This window comes from Panthera onca, chromosome E3, assembly GCF_046562875.1.
Source record: "Panthera onca isolate mPanOnc1 chromosome E3, mPanOnc1 haplotype 2, whole genome shotgun sequence".
NCBI classification, from domain to species: domain Eukaryota; kingdom Metazoa; phylum Chordata; class Mammalia; order Carnivora; family Felidae; genus Panthera; species Panthera onca.
In genome coordinates this window covers 27573700-27591093 of record NC_138354.1, presented here as the reverse complement: position 1 = coordinate 27591093, position 17394 = coordinate 27573700, and the positions used below count along the sequence as shown (strand labels likewise).

Sequence of the window (17394 nt, the reverse complement as noted above, 5' to 3'; positions counted from 1 at the left end):
TCTGTCTGAACACTCCAAAACAGTACATTTGCTTCATGCTCTAAAAATAGCAGCATCCACTTCCTTCTGGACATGTTTGCCAAGGCAAAATATTTTGTCTGTGAAGCTATGCCAGTTCCAATGTTCTGAATGTTTCTTTTGGTTTCAACAATTTGGCAACAGTGTCTTTAGAGAGCCTGATGGGGATATCAGTCAGGATAAGCTAGTTGAGGCTATGATAACAAACATGCCCAGATCTCACTCACTTAAAACAACCAAAGTTTAATTTCTTGCTCAAAATCCATCCCATGGTTTGGTTGGGGAGGCTCTGCTAATCTTAATAAATTTGGGGTAGGCTGACAGAGCGGCCACCATCTTCAACATTGTCAGCTGCCATGCCAGGGAAGGGGTAAGATCCCTGGAGGGTCTTGGACCAAACACTTCTGCTGGAAGTGGCAGATATTACTTCCACACATCACTCATCGGTCAGGATGACGTAGCAGGTCTCACCTGGCCACAAGAGGCCAGGAAAAGTATTCCAACTATGTGTGCGACAGTGGAGAGAAACAGAAATTTCTGTTGACCAGCAGTAATGACTACCACTTTCTGAACCAATGTGACCTGAACGCCACAGCAACCAAGCCTTGTCCAAGGCAGGCGAACAATTCAAAAGGGTGGTCTGAGACAAACAAGCAAGACAAAACAAAACCCAAACCATGCTGTTTCCAAAGCGTATTTTGTAACTTCACTGTACTTTGAGGTATAATTTGCAACTTACATTACAGATTCTATTCTACTTTATACAATCAGGTCATGTGCAAGAATAGATTGCATAGTATTGTTCTTCACTTTTTCCTAACAAGGAAAAACCCCACGTAACTTGTTTTTGCAAAACAATTTTTAGGGAAAGATGAAAAACATAGAATTTTTTACATTTGCATCTTGATATTGCATATTTTTAAGCCTGCATTTAGGAGGGAAAAAAGAAAGTAATCTGAGAAAGGAACTTACATCCGACACCTGAAGAACTACAGGAATAGGCGAGGCAGGAAAAGAGGGAAGACACAGGAAAAAGGAGGGCTAAGAGGTGTCTGAAAGGCAACTTTACCAGTAAGTGGATTCTCTCAAACTACAATGGGCAGGGATGGACTTGGGAATAGATTTACTTTACATGTAGTTGGTAAATCCAGACTCAGAAGGGGAAAAAAAAAAATCACTTTCTATATTCTATAGCTATGCATTGACACTAGTCGATGTCCCTCAGGTTCTGAGCCCCTATCCCTGTCAGCTGGCAGGAAGTTTAGCCTCTGCTACTCAAGGCTGATACTGAGAAACTAATTTCAGGTTGCAGGGGGTACTAAAGTGTCTCCCCAAACAACAACCCACTTGCCTGCTGCCCAGGTCCCATCTGCTTCAGTCTCCGCAGCACCTTCGGTTCTAAGGGTTGTGTGATTCACAGATTCCATGCAGGGAGTGAGGATTCTTAGAAGTCTAAGGGCACTCAGTCTCCCTGAGGTCTTGTCACCTCCCAGGAATCCTCTAGAAGGGCGGGGTTCAGGGCCTGCTGTTCACTAAACCTGGAGATCCCTCCCCTCCCAGTCTCTAGGAGTCTCTCCTTCCCACCCCACTGCTTCTCCACATACCCCTCTCGCTCTGGGACACGCAGCAGCAATGGACTCAACTTCTATAAAAAGAAGAAACCCCAGTGCTTTTAGACTGCTTCTGCTTATGATGGACAAAAACCCTGAATAATGAGATGACAGAGTATATTGGGGAAAGCAACACTGAGGGGGAGAAAACAGAGAGAAAAAGACCCTGAGGTGGGTGTGGAGACTATGTGACTCTAATGGAGTGAGTGAAGGAGAGAACAGTGGAAGGCAAGACCCAATTAGTGACTGAGTCCAGATTATGCAAAACCAAAAAATTCTCAATAATAATGACTATCATTTATGCAGTGCTAACCAACTACACACTGGGGCAGTTCTAACTTCTCAGAAGATCTCTACAGAGTGGCATTATTAACTCCACTTCACAGGTAAGGAAAGTGAGAGTCAGAACAGAATGATTAATTGCCCAATCAAGTGGCAAAACCAAGACTGAAACTCAGGCAGGGGCCTCTAGGATATTAAACACTACACCCTACTGCCTGTCAAAGCAAAACATCATAAAAAGGAAGAAAAGTCAAGAGAATAAGAAGACAAGCCACAGGTTGGGGGAAAATATTTGTAACACACATATCTCATAAAAAGGTAGTGTCCAAAATATACAAAGAACTCCTAACACTCAACAAGAATCAGACAAAATGATTTAAAAATGGGCTGAAGACCTGAACAGACATCTCACCAGAGAAAACACATAGATAGTAAATAAACACATGGAAATCCATTCCACATCATGTTGTAAATGAAAAAAAAAAATAAATAATGAGATACCACTTCAAACCTATTAACACGGCCAAAATTCAAAACAATGCCAACACTAAATGCTGGCGAGGATATCATGCAATAGTAACTCCCACTCTTCGCTAGCAAGAACGCACAATGGTACAGTCACTTTGCAAGACAGACTGGCATTTTCTTACAAAACCAAACACACTCTTACCATATGATCCAGCAATCGTACTCTTTGGTATTTACTCAAAGAAGGTGAAAACTTATGTCCACACAAGAACCTGCAATAAATGTTTACAGTAGCTTTATAAATAATTGCCAAATCTTGGAAATAACCAACATGACCTTTAGTAGGTGAATGGATAAATAAACTGTGGTACATCCAGACAATGGAGTATTATTCAATGTTAAAAGGAAATGAGCTATCAAGTCATGAAAACACAAGGAGGGATCTTAAATGCACTTTTACTAAATGAAAAAAGCCAATCTGAAAAGGCAACCTTCTTTAGGATTCCAACTATATGACATTCTGGAAAAGGCAAAATTATGGAGACAGTAAAAGGCAAGTAAAAGACGGTAAAAGTGGTTGCCAGAAGTTGGGGGCGGAAAGGATGAATCGGTAAAGCACAGAGGATTTTTAGGGTGGTGAAACTATTGTGTAGCATACTCTAATGGCAATACATGTCACTGCACGTTTGTCAAAACACATAGAATTTACAGACCTGAGAGTGAACTCTGATGCAAACTATGGACTTTGGGTGATAATGAGGTGTTGATATAGGTTTATTAATTATAATAAACGTCCCACTCTAGTGCGGAATTTTGATAGTAGAGAAGTCTGTGCGTGTTTGGGGCAGGGTGTATATGGGGAATCTCTGTATCTTCTGCAAACCTAAAACTGCCCTAAAAAAAATCTATTTCAAATAATCATTGGGGCGCCTGGATGGCTGACAGTTAAGTGTCCGACTTTGGCTCAGGCCATGATCTCACGGTTCATGAGTTCAAACCCCCTGTGGGGCTCTGTGCTGACAGCTCAGAGCCTGGAGCCTGCTTCAGATTCTGTGTCTCCTTTTCTCTCTGCCCCTGCCCTGCTCACACTTTGTCTCTGCTAATCATTAAAGGCTGGGAGTGCGAGGTGGGGACCAAGCTCCTTGGAGGCAGGAGAAAAAAGTAGAATATAGGGAGATGGGTACAGATTGATTTTTTAAAAAACACTTCTGTGTTAGGGGTCCATGCATTTGATTTAGTTATCAAATATTCATTGGGTAGCCATACCATGTACTGTGATAGGCAGTGGTCATAAATCAGTATAGAAGTTACATGAACTTATATTCCACTCCCTTTGAGCATGTGTCATATTCAAATCTTTCAGAAAGAGATTCTCATCGGGCTAATTAATCATAATCCTATATAGAGGCAGGAGGCTCACATGAGGCCACCTTGTTGGCTGCCTTTAACTCAGGTGCCAGCTTCTGCCCAGTCACCTGCGGTCATGACACCAAATATAGCACCTCAACAAGGGACTCAGTGGGGGCTACAGATACAGAGACATTTAGGGTCTTAGAGACACCATTCCAGAAAAAAACTGCAGTCTTAAAACTCAGTCTCTGTAACTCTACCCATATTTTTATTTGACAGGAGCTCAAGGAGAAGCATTAAGTTTGAGGGGGGGGGGGGGGAAACACAGACAAACACATAGTTATACAGAATTGGAAAAGCCAACCCCGCAATTAGATTTGAGTTCTTTTACATCCAAGACAAGGCTCCGTTAGTGCCAGTTATGGGAGATGCATTCCGGCCCAATCTCCAGCTTTCAGTACCATCTGCTCCCTTTGTGTGAAAAATTGTGATTTTGTGCAAGGAAAAAATATAAACAGATTTCTAAAAGGTTCCATTAATAAAAGAAACTAAAACGCAAAAGAAAAATTCATCTGATTCCCCCTGGTTCTGATTTATTAGGTGTCAGTGAACCAACAGGGCTCTTGGATGCCTGTGGGGGGCAGGGTGATACTATGAAATTGCTGCCCTGCCCCCCATGCTCCCAGAAGGACCATTTTGCTGGACAGCAGGATTGAATGGCTAGTGTTTCTGGCTTAAAAAAAAAAAAAAGAATAGTACTCGTTACTCTTCAGCTAGCGGAATGGGGTTTGGTTTTGACCAGCTAAGACCTGTAACAATTTATGTAGCTAACAGTTCCCCAGTATAACTGCAATTCTTCCTTTCCATCTGTTGCTGCTTGATTATTTTATTATTGTCCATGATGCCATCATTTTTGCTGTGGTTCATTTGGCATGAACTAACTCCATTCGCTCTACCACGTGTGGCTTATACAACATCACTGGAAAAACAGCTTGGAGAGCTTGACTGATGGATGTTCCTGAGTATGAATCATGAAATCTGATTTTTAGCAGCTGGTTCATCTTTTCCTTGTGTTGCTGTCCCCTTTCCAAGAGTAATGCAGGGTCTTCCCTAAGCCTTGAGCATAGGGAAGAAAAGTCTAGAGGTCCCATGATCCTTTTAGTTAAGTTCTCATGAGCTTGGAGACATGAGAAGTGACCCTGGTTTATATCTCGATGGCTTGAGCCTTGATAGGAGAAGATTAACTGATGCTGGTCTCAGAGGCTCTGAGTATAAGTAGAACTGCTGTGGGGGCCTGATGGCCAAGTTCAGTGTAAGTCTGGGCAGAGGGATGTTCTCCTTATTGCAGCAGAGGGGCCCAACTCCAGCACACTGCAGGGACAATGGCACATTTGTACAAGAACCCCAGGGGCCAAGCACCCAGCAGCATGGTGAGGGCCCAGACTTGTCACAGAAGACCCCAGCAGAAAGTTGGTGCCCTCAGTGGGCCTGCTGGAGGTACATTTCAAGAAGAGACTTGGATGAAAGAACCTGAGTGGGACTGTTTCTCATACACATGAGACATCCCTGGGGGACTCGGGGGAGGCCCAGCAGGAGGAAGCAAAGGCAACATGCCTGTATCACCTGGATGTTTATCTTGAAATCACCTTATCTGTGCCAATAAGCTGGCGAGGACTGAGACATGTGGCTTACTGAAGGTAATGTGGGTTATTCATAGTGACCAACCATGTCAGTTAAAGAGAGTAGAGCTTAAGAAATAATACACAGGAGACTTGTTCCACCATGTTGCTCAGTCCCTCTTCTGCCAGTGCAGCCCTCCTAAGGTGCTTTGGGTTATCATAACCCTGTATTTAAATTTTAATTATAACAAAAATTGTCTCCTGTCCAGGAAGGATGTGTGAAAAATCAATCATAAACATTTGCCAACTCACTGCTGAAAAGCTATCTGCTCCAAGAATAGACTCTGGCTCAATCTTGGAAAAAGAAGGTGGGAAAATTTTACTCCAAGACCTCACACCAGGCTGACTGGCAGAGCTAAGCAGACTCTGAATCACCCAGCCTGCTTTTAGCATTCACCAGCTACTCCCAGCCAGGGCCCTTTGACTCCTGAGTTCGACAGAGCAAATCTTGTGGCTGATAATCATGGTACGAGCCACGACTGGACCCCTCCAAATGCCAACACTGTCCGAAAGGTTTCTCTTCAGGACTGGGGATGGCATCACTTTTGACAACTCAAAGGCAATGTACAAAGGTTCGACATTAAGGAAACTAAATTCCTCAGGCTGAGAAAATCAGCCAGATGCCAACTAGTAGGTGGGAAGCATAAGTTCTCACCACCCGAGAAGCATTAAATTAAGGTTGAGAGGCTGAACTTGGAAAGCCAGCCAAAGCACCATCCCAGGAGGCTGAATTGGGAAATCAATTAGGGGGGAAGGAGAGGAATGGAGACCTGCCACATCTTAGCTGCAGCAGGGAGAGAGGGCGGTTTGACTGACGGTGCTATATTGGTACTATGTAGCATATGTGTGTCTCCACCTCTGTTTTAACTTCATGGAGAGAAAGTGCTAGAGAAGAAAGAGAGACCTTGACAAAGCAGAAGGAAAAATAACTGTCCATAAGAAAACTTCAGAGGAATTAGGGAATTCTAAATGGCAGTCTGGCCAGCAACAAATGGCATGTCCTTGTTCAGGCAGGGCTGTGGCTCTGTACGGACTGACCTGCACTCTTATGACATTTCCTCAGTGTCCAATTGCCAGACTTTAGGGTCAGATGACACCAAGGGGCATTGACTGTGGAGTGGAGAGGGAATGATCATGCTATTTGGACATCACCTTCAGAGTCTCTTTAGATCTTTGTTTGTAACAGCTGAGTCAACACGCCTTAAATAGTGGGAATAAGTTGGACTACAGGAATTCTCCTGGACTCTAAGAAACTGGAGATGTCTTATGGCTATGCCGAACAGCAGGGTCCCTCAAGACCTTGCTGTGCCCCTTCTGAGCAAAGCCTCAGGCTGGTCCTGCACGTGATTGCCACTCCATGTCATATGACCCGAAGCCTCAGTCACACCTGATGGGACCAGGAATTAGCACCTGGGCAAATATAGCCCTTTGTAAAATGGAACAAGGGAGACAAGGAGCAGCCAAGGTGGCCCTTCTGCTGTATTCTGGAGAGTGGCTAATTGGTAGAGGCTGCTGTGGGGCACCGCCCAGATCTCTCCTTCAAGATGGAGGCTCTCATTCCCTCAGCTGCTGGGAGGGATGCTAGCTAATGGATCCCAGCTGACTCACTCTCTGGGAATATCCCTCAGTGGAAGGGAGCCACCTCGCCCAAAGTCATGCCCTGCCACGCCCACCTCAAGGTTACCCCACAGCCAGCAATGGGTCAGTGTTCAGGTATAAAGACTCAACTTGCTTGCCTGAAGGGAACAACTGTGAACACTTATCCCAGCTCCAGAGTGTGCCATCAGATCAGCTGAGGCCTTTGTTGAGACTGCATGATGGCTCAACTTCTCTGTCTAGTCCTATCGTCCTCATTCCTCCATGGTGCTAACCCTAAACACTCTCCCGAAAAAATCTCTGCAAGGCAAGCCTTCATCTGAGACCTGTTTCCAGGGAACCAGATTTTAGATGCTGCCCAATATTATCTTCTGTCTTAGGAAGGTTGACTTCAAATTAGATAGAGGGTAGATAGATACATAGATAGATAGATGATAGATGGATAGATAGGGATATAGATTATAGATACATGATAGATAGATAGATAGATAGATAGATAGATAGATAGATAGATAAAGATCGGGGATGAGGTAGAAGGAACGAGGCACACAGAGAAGGCAGGAAACATAAGGCCACATGGCCATAGAAGACACAAAGTAATAAAAGCCGGGAACATGCAGAAGCCACAAGAGGGAGGAAAAGAAAGGTTAGTGGAGGTATTAGGAGAAACTCCATCATAAAAATAGCACAACTCCATGAGGGTGCATTATCCATTCCTAAAAGGGTGACTACTGGAGCTTTTCCTTCCTTTAAAAAATTTTTTTAAATGGAGTAAGGCACACATAACATAAAATTTACCATATTGCCCTTTATAAATGTTTTAATGCTTATTTATTTTTGAGAGAGAGAGAGAGAGAGAGAGATACAGAGCATGTGGGGGGAGGGGCAGAGAGCGAGAGAGAGAGAGAGAGAGAGAGAGAGAGACAGAATCCAAAGCAGGTTCCAGGCTCTGAGCTGTCAGCACAGAGCCTGACATGAGGCTCAAACCCACAGGGCGTGAGATCATGACCTGAGCCAAAGTTGGACACTTGACTGAGCCACCCAGGCGCCCCATCTTACCGATTTTTAAAAGTAAGCTCTACACCCAACATGGGGTTTGAACTTACTACCCCGAGATCAAGAGCTGCATGCTCTACAGAGTAAGCCAGCCAGGCGCCCCTCCCCCCACCTTGCCGATTTTTAAGTGTACAGACCATTCTATGGAGTTTTGAGTTTCCTGACTTCATGAAGCACAACATCTGGAGGGAATCTCTGCCTCTGAAAGGCTCCAACCCAATGCACAAGAGGTAAGAGCAGAAGACAAAGAGGACTAAGGACACATCCTTATTCTGCAACTTTCTGTCAGTGGGACTTTGGGCAACTTAATCAGACCCGATGAGTCTCCATGCTTCGTCTGTACAGGGGGGTTGGGGTTTGCACGATGACACGGTGACTGGGAGACTTGGCCACACAGGTCAGGCTCTGGCGCATACAGGCATGGGACCTGGCAAATTTCTTCCCCTTCCTGAGCCTCGGTTCCCCCAACTGTAAAAGGGGGAAACTACAGTGCCTTCCTCATAACATTGCGTGAGGATCGGATGATGTAATCCTTGCATTCCCAACCCTGCAATTCTTAATAATCGGGAACCGCTTTATTACTGAGCCCTTTTAACTCTGGTTAAAATAGAGTTGAATTAGGAAATTTGTGTGGGTTTTTAAAAGCATTTCTCCAGTGGGAAGGAATAAAGCCAAGACTTAAAGCTCTAGGTAGCAGGAAAGAATTTCAGATAAAACACCGCCCTCCACATGTTAAAAAGCTGCCGTGGCACAAATCAAGGTCTGCTCTCCCACTGATCATCCTGTTCGGCGGCCATGGCTGGAGGCCAAGTCCAGGATTTACACGGAAGCTTCCTCCCAAGCGTCCTGGCAGGGATTCCTCCCAACCCCAGATTTTGGAGCAATAAATAAGGCTCAGAGGCAAGGACCTGGTAGGGGCAGCTGTCTGGCAGAGTGGGGAGAGCAGGAGGGGGCGCAGTGAGGGTCCAAGCCCGCATCTCTGCTTCCTGTTGTAACCAACAGAATCAAATGTGCCAGAAGACGCCCTGCGTGTCCAGTCTTTCGCCCTCCAACATCTGCTGCCTCAACTGGCTTCTCATCTTTCTGCCTCCCTGGCCCTTCACGGCTTCATACATAAACACGGATGATCACGTCACCAGCGTATCACCCCTGCCATCCCACGTCACCACGTGCGATGGCACAACACCAACCAGCCAGTCTGTCCATATCCACCACTCTCTCTCCTCTCTTCCTCTTTTTCTGTTTCTCCCTCTCCCCGCCTGTCACTCCCTGTCTCTATGTCCACCAGTCTCCCACCCCCTTGCCGTGTACCTCTCTGTCTTGCACCTCTAGCTCAGTGGCTCGGTTCTCTCTGTAGCTCTGTCTCCTTCTCTTTATTTCTTGCTCTTTCTATTTACCTGTCTCTGTCTCTCTTAGATCAGGAAAGACGACAGGTATGTGCTGGGGTCTGGCAAATCCTCGTGCTTGAGGGCCTTGCATCACATGCAGGGCCAACTCGGCCACCTGGTTTCTGGGCTAGAAAGTGCAGAGCAAGGCAAAGGCCACTTCCGGATCTGGTCTTCTGAGGGGCTCAACCCCCCCAGGCCAGTCTGTTCTAGAAAGGGCCACCTTCCCTCTGCCTTCACTGTCAGGATGGCAATGCGAGAATCGAATAGTCCGCGGAGGCCTCTGATGCTTGAATGCCTTGGGTCTGTCCACCCGGCCAGGACGGCAAAGGTAGAGGAAGAGCCCTGCCCCCTTGGGATCCTACTGGGGCTTCCCAGCTGGCTTCTGTCCCTGACCTAGGCTGCCATTTCTCCAAAGGCACTAAGAGCTACGGAAAGAGAGAATTTGATTTACACACAGACCTAGGAGTCAGGGGTCTGGAGTTCTCTCGCTGTTCCACTCTGTGACCTGGTGCAAGTCTGCTGACCTCTCTTGAACTCTTATCTGTAAGCTGAGGCTCCGCAGCAAATGTCTGAAATACGGCTGTGGGAGAATCACAGCCAGCCGAGGCCCAGCTCTACCAACAGCTGATAATGAACCAGGATGCCTCTGTACAGCCATGGGCACTGTTAACACATTGAGATAAGTACCTTAGTGGGTGAAGGGGCTCTCCCGAGCTCCCAAGACCACCCCCTTTCACTCTTGCTCCTCCTCTTTCTAATCCCTCCAAATTAGAAGCCAAAGTATTCCTATGTGGCCCAGCTAGGGGTCTCCCCCACTTTTCATGCGGATCCGGTGCTGTCTGTGCTTTCCAGGTTGTTAGAAAAAAACAATCTGCAGCTTAAGGCGCGGAGTCTATACTCGGTAGTTTGTTGTAGCAGCCAGAGCTGGCTGAGACAGAGCGGTCTAACTCTGACCCCATGGGCTCTGAGTAGAAACGACGTGTATAGCATGTTTATGTTTATGTACTTAATTGCTTCAAGGCAGTCGTGGGAGTGGGGAGCAGCCGTGAGCTTGACTTTCACTGACAATGTCACATGAACAAGAATTCAGCCTTTGTTGTTTTGAATAACTGACATCGATGGTTGCTTATTCCAGGAGCATGACTCATCCTGAAAAATCAGCATTTAATGGTGACAACAACATATAAACATTTTATTTCTTTCATGATAGGTACTCTGGTTGTTCAGAAGTTTGGTATGGTTTGGGTGGTATTTTTTTTTTTGGCATTCTTCTTTGTGTGAGGTTACATTTATTCAGTTCTTACTATGTAACAGATGCTGTGGTTTCTATACATGATCTCAGTGAATCTTCTATGGGAAATCCTTCCTCCTTCCCTCTCTCCCTTGCTTCCTCCCTTCCTCCCTTCATTCCTCCCTTCGTTCCTTCGTTCCTTCCTCCCTTCCTTCCTTCTCTCCTTCATTAAATACGTATTGAGTGCCAACCAGAAGCCAAGCATGGAGAATCCAGTGGTGAAGGACAGAGACATAGATGGCTCTTACCTCATGAAACTTAATCTATTGCGGGGTAGGGCAATGGGGTGGGTTTAACCAAATAATAATAAACAAGTACCCATGTAAATCACAATTGGACCTCTGGGAAAAGGAAAACCCTTCTCTGAATGTGTCTTTCTGCTCCTAGGTCACAAGGGCCTCTAACCCAAACTCAGGGTGGGAGCATCATGTTGGGCAAGCTTCCCCAAGACATTTTCTGAAGTCCGAAGAATTATGTAAGCTAAGTGTAGACTAACAGCATTACTCCTCCATTTTACTGTTGAGAAAACTAATTTTCCTACAGTGATAGCTTGTAAGTGGCAGGACCAATATTAAACCAAGCTCTAGGGGCGCCTGGGTGGCTCAGCCAGTTGAGTGTCCAGCTTCAGCTCAGGTCATGATTTGAATGCTCCTGAGTTCAAGCCCTGCATGGGGCTTGCTGCTATCAGTGTGGAGCCCACTTCAGATCCTACCCCCACCCCCATCTCTGCCCCTACCCCATTCACACTCTCTCTCAAAAATAAATCAACTTTAAAAAAAAAGTTCTAACTCCAAAGCCAATTCCCAATTCCCTTAATCACCATACTATAGATGTAACTTTGTATTCAGTCTAACAGGAGTAGTTCAGTATATAAAAGAATTACTCAGATTTTCAACCACCTTCCTTGCCAGAGGGTACATAAGTCTCAATATTTTCAGTAAAACTGGAATTCTTTTGGGTTTTTGGTGTTTCCCAAATCACCCAGCTACGTGAGTATGTAGATGTATTTTAAATGTTTGAGTAAATATACTTGGGGTGGAGTCAAATACACCATTTACCAAGTCACTTAGAAAAGAAATGAAGGGTAAAGAACTCAAGGTACAATCAGTTAAGCCAACAATAAAAATAGCAGTTAGAACCCATTTTTGAGCCACAATCAACACCCCCCCACACACACACACACCCTCCACATCTCTTCAAAACAGATAAGTTAATTCCCAGCTCTTTTCAATTTATATTGTCTATTCTCCAAAGTTCTACAGCACAGCATATCAGTATGGATAATTATACCATGCTTATAAAGCATTTTGTACATAAAAAAAAAATGCTGTTGGAGGAATAGGACAGTTCCTAGCAAAAATAAGGAGGCAGAAATTGTAGGATGGAAGAAAAGGAAGAAAACTGAAAATCAAGATTCCTCCCCAACACACATGCCTCGCTAACCTCAGGCTTTCCGGACTCTGATTGAGGTAATGTGCACTCTCATTAAAGAATGGAAAGGAAAGGAGGGCCTGGGCAGCTCAGTCAGTTGAGTGTCCAACTCTTGATTCTGGCTCAGGTCATGATCCCAGTGTGTGGAATTGAACCCTGTGTCAGACTCCACATTGAGCGTGGAGCCTGCTTGGGATTCATTCATTCATTCATTCTCTCTCCCTCTCTCTCTCTTTCTCTCTCTCCCTCCCTCCCTCTCCCTCCCTCTCTCTGTCCCTCTCCTCTACTCACACTCTCTAAAATTATTTTTTTAACTTAAAAATGTGAAGGAAAAGGAGGAAGAGGAAGAGGAGGAGAAGGAGGAAGAGGAGGAGAAGGAGGAAGAGGAGGAGAGGGAGGAAGAGGAGGAGAGGGAGGAAGAGGAGGAGAGGGAGGAAGAGGAGGAGAGGGAGGAGGAGGAGAGGGAGGAGGAGGAGAGGGAGGAGGAGGAGAGGGAGGAGGAGGAGAGGGAGGAGGAGGAGAGGGAGGAGGAGGAGAGGGAGGAGGAGGAGGAGAGGGAGGAGGAGGAGGAGAGGGAGGAGGAGGAGGAGAGGGAGGAGGAGGAGGAGAGGGAGGAGGAGGAGGAGAGGGAGGAGGAGGAGGAGAGGGAAGAGGAGGAGAGGGAGGAGTGTGAGGAGGAGAAGGAGGAGGAGAGGGAGGAGGAGGAGAGGGAGGAGGAGGAGAGGGAGGAGGAGGAGAGGGAGGAGGAGGAGAGGGAGGAGGAGGAGAGGGAGGAAGAAGAAGAGAGGGAAGAGGAGAGGGAGGAGTTGGAGGGGAAGAGGAGGAGGAGAGGGAGGAGTGGGAAGGGGAGGAGGAGAGGGAGGAAGAGAGGGAGGAGTGGGAGGGAAGGAGGAAAGGGAGGAGGAGAGGGAGGAGGAAGAGAGGGAGGAGGAGGAGAGGGAAGAGGGGGAGAGGGAGGAGTAGGTGGAGAGGGAGGAGGAGTATGTGGAGAGGGAGGAAAAGGAGAGGGAGGAGGAGAGGGGGGAAGAAGAGGGGGAGGAGGAGGGGGGGAAGAGGAGAGGGAGAAGGAGGGGAAGAGGGAGGAGGGAGAGGGGGAGGAGGAGGGGGGAAGAGGAGAGGGAGGAGGAGGGGAGGAGGGGGAGGGGGAGGAGGGGGAGGAGGCGGAGGGGAGGAGGCGGAGGGGAGGAGGCGGAGGGGAGGAGGTGGAGGGGAGGAGGCGGAGGAGAGAGGGGGGGAGGAGGAAGGAGGGAGGGGGAGGAGGGAGAGGGGGAGGGGAGAGGGAGGAGGGGAAAAAGGGAGGAGGAGAGGGAGGACGGGGAGAGGGAGGACGGGGAGAGGGAGGAGGGGGAGAGGGAGGAGGGGGAGAGGGAGGAGGGGGAGGGGGAGAGGGAGGAGGGGGAGGGGGAGAGGGAGGAGGGGGAGGGGGTGTAGGGGGAGGGGGAGGAGAAGGGGGAGGGGGAGGAGAAGGAGGAGGAGAAGGGGAGGAGGGGTGAAGGAAACAGGAGGGGGAAGGGGAGGGGGAGGGAGAGGAAAAGGAAGAAGAGGAGGAGGGGAGGAGAGGGAGGGGGGAAGAGGAGGAAGAGGGGGAGGAGGATGAAGAGAGGGAGGAGGAGAAGGGGGGGGAGGAGAAAGAGGGGGGAGGAGGAGAAAGAGGGGGGAGGAGGAGAAAGAGGGGGGAGGAGGAGAAAGAGGGGGGAGGAGGAGAAAGAGGGGGGAGGAGGAGAAAGAGGGGGGAGGAGGAGAAAGAGGGGGGAGGAGGAGAAAGAGGGGGGAGGAGGAGAAAGAGGGGGGAGGAGGAGAAAGAGGGGGGAGGAGGAGAAAGAGGGGGGAGGAGGAGAAAGAGGGGGGAGGAGGAGAAAGAGGGGGGAGGAGGAGAAAGAGGGGGGAGGAGGAGAAAGAGGGGGGAGGAGGAGAAAGAGGGGGGAGGAGGAGAAAGAGGGGGGAGGAGGAGAAAGAGGGGGGAGGAGGAGAAAGAGGGGGAGGAGGAGAAAGAGGGGGAGGAGGAGAAAGAGGGGGAGGAGGAGAAAGAGGGGGAGGAGGAGAAAGAGGGGGAGAAGGAGAAAGAGGGGGAGGAGGAGAAAGAGGGGGAGGAGGAGAAAGAGGGGGAGGAGAGGGAGTAGGAGGAGGCAATATCCCACAAAAATCAAAAAACTGAGAGCATAGCCATTTTCCAGTTTGGGGGGGGGGTGGCAGTCTTTAGTTACAAGTAACCGAAAATGACATAAGCAGACAAGGAATTTACTAGAAGAAGTGTTCCTGGTAGAAGAAATCATTCATTGTTATTTCCTTAGTGCCCTTCCCCAACTAGACTGAACTGCACCCATGGAATCTTGTGACTGTGTCTTTCTGCTCCTAGGTCACATGCCCTCTCCTTGTCTGTTCCCTAATATTGAAAGAAAGCATCTGCAGAAGGGGTTCCAAAGGAACCCTTTCAACTTCTGAAGTAGGAGGGCGGGGCTTGTGGTTATTGCCCCACAGTGACTGCATCAAAATAGAGACATGAGAGTTCCCCAAAAGGGAGATGGGGTTTTGTTAAGGAAGGGTAATAGAAAACAGAAGGAAGAAGGAAAGAGAGAGAGAGAAAAAGAAAGAGAGAAAGGGAGGGAGAGAAAGGGAGAGAGAAAGAAAAAGGGAGAAAGAGAAAAAGGGAGAGTGAAAGGGAGCAAGAGAAAGAAAGAAAAAAGAAAGAGAAAGGAAGGAAGGAAGGAAGGAAGGAAGGGAAAGAAAGAAAGAAAGAAAGAAAGAAAGAAAGAAAGAAAAAAGAGAAAGAAAGAAAGAAAGAAAGAAAGAAAGAAAGAAAAAAGAGAAAGAAAGAAAGAAAGAAAAAAGAGAAAGAAAGAAAGAAAGAAAGAAAAAAGAGAAAGAAAGAAAGAAAGAAAGAAAAAAGAGAAAGAAAGAAAGAAAGAAAGAAAGAAAGAAAGAAAGAAAGAAAGAAAGAAAGAAAAAGAAAGAAAAAAGGCCTACTTTCAGTTGCTGCTACTTTTACAGATGGGGTCTCAGGGCAGTTCAGCAATCTACCTGCAGACCAGAATCCAACCCCATGTCCACTGGATTCTAAATCCGGGGCTCTTCCCACTGTCCCACACTGACATTCACACAATGTGCCCCTCAGTAGCCCTTGATCTGTTGATCTCTTTCTCCAAAAAACAAGTGTAAATACAGGACAATGGTTTGGTGGGCTAAGAACCTAATGTAAGGTTGGCGTGAGGAGAGTAGACAATCCACGCCTCCCTCAACCTAAACGTTGGGCTCCAGGAAGCCCACATCCAAACCATCCTGTGCTAAACTAATCATTCTGCCTTTCTCCTTTTCCCACCGGCTCACGTCACGAATCCTAGCAAGTCCTCTCCCACCGTGCAGCATGACGTTTTATGTGCCCAGAGCACAGAAGCGTCTTGAATGGGTTAGAGGGAGCAGGCACTTCAGACTGGGGAGTGTGAATGGACCCTGCCTTTCAAGAGGGCAGTTGGCAAGCCTGTGTGGAGAGTGTTAGCCTCTCTCCCTCTCTCACCCCACCATTCCAGGAATCTATTCTCAGGAAACCATGAATCACTCAATGTTCAGAACAGAGTTGTTTATGAGACTAAAAATTTAAAACAGCCTAAATGTTAGAGAGATACAAGCAAATGGTTAGTAACTGTAGCTAAGTCTTATGGATGCTTTATTCTGAATATGATGCTGATCCCGTTTTTGGTGACCAGGCAAATGCACCTTACAGACCTCCAGCCAAAGGGAGCTTAATTGACCAAGAGCCGGAGTGCTGCCATGGGAAAGCTAGCACTATGTTGTGTGGAGGCCACCGGTCCCAAGGGCTGCATTTAACCAAAGACTGGGAGCAGCAGGATACCGAGACAGGCCCATCCTGGGGCACATGAGGCTTCTGGGGGAGCCAACATTGGCTCAAGAATTCCCTGACGGCCTTGGGAATCTTCCTTGGACTGCATGACAGTCTAGGATGCTTCCATCCAACCTTCCGTCTCTCTCTCCTTCTCTGGGGGTCAGACTTGCACTGTGGCCTGAAGGCTCCCCTCTCTCTGACTCCACTTGTTTCTTCTATGTGCAAGTCCGCTAATGAAATCTTTCATCCTGTCTAGGCGCCTGCTCCTTGGAGGACTTGAATGAACACAAGAGAGGCCAGAAGTAGCCTGAGCAGTAAGATGGGGATTTGAGACTGTCTCACCTGCTGCCTGGCAGGTGATAAAGATGCCCTCCTTGTTGGTAGATGAGCCACAAAGCGGTGGCTGAACTGCTGAGCATTTCACTGATGGTGACCTGGGAAAATGTCCCAGGGGAAGGAAGTGCTGATAAATGGGGCCAGCAATGTTTACAAGTCAGCAGAGTTGGCTGGTTACTAAGAAGTTGTACTGATGTCCTGCAGAAGAATAATGAGAGACTGAGGCTGTTAACAAATAGTTCATGGCAAAGTGTGAGACCCAGGGAGCTTCTGTGGTAGCTGATGAAAGGGGATTTTGTCTTCTACAAGGGAAGAGAAGACACAGCTGAGCAGCGGACATATGACCTGACTGTTACAGAGTTGCACACCTCCAGAGATGTTTGAGTGCTGGGTCCAGGGTAGGTCTGTCATGTGGAAGTTAGGGACCTGATTGGGAAAAGCTAGGATCATGAAAGATGGGACAGAGACAGCTGGATAGATTCCCATGAGGTTATGGAGGATATGGATTCTACAAGCACCCCTGGACTCTGTGGGTTTGCAGGGTGGTCCGCCCTTCCCTAGGAAGAGCTCCACTACGCTGGAGAACACTGCAGAAGCTTCTCCCTGATGAGGCAACACGTACTCCTGCTCAGGAGATGCTCCCACTTCCTGTCCTGGATGCCAGGACAGTAATAACTAGGGCTAAATCCCAGGATATATGCTGGGCTTGATGAAGGAGGAAAGAGACTATATACCTAAAGAATTTAAAGAATTATCCAGAACATGTGGCCATGTTGCTTCCCACAGGCTGCCCCCAGCCAGTGCCTGAGCTTGTCAGGGTTGCCAAATCAGGCTTATTTCCTAGAAGACCTTGGATTCCTACGATCAATAAGGATATAGAAATGAGTAGTGCTAGACAGGGAGATAGAGAAATAGGTATGATGTGAGCTCGATTTCCTAGAAAGTACATTCCACACTTAATATGTACAGACACACACAAAGGACAGAAATCCAAGAGAAATGAGCACCTATCCACCAAAAGACATCTTCAAGAATGTTTGTTCTTTATTCA

At 47.3% G+C, this 17394-nt stretch overlaps 1 long non-coding RNA gene across 3 annotated transcripts in view; it reads right to left on the bottom strand.

Moving 5' to 3' along the window:
- The window catches only part of LOC132689133 (uncharacterized), a 237807-nt gene that overhangs the window by 83150 nt on the left and 137263 nt on the right, over positions 1-17394 (bottom strand). Inside the window, exon 6 of one of the 3 annotated variants that reach the window (XR_013553003.2) lies at positions 7904-8527. The exons of the other annotated variants lie outside the window; for them this stretch is intronic. This is a non-coding gene — a long non-coding RNA (uncharacterized LOC132689133). Of the gene's footprint in view, positions 1-7903; positions 8528-17394 lie in introns of those variants that run through there. 3 annotated transcript variants of the gene reach the window in all.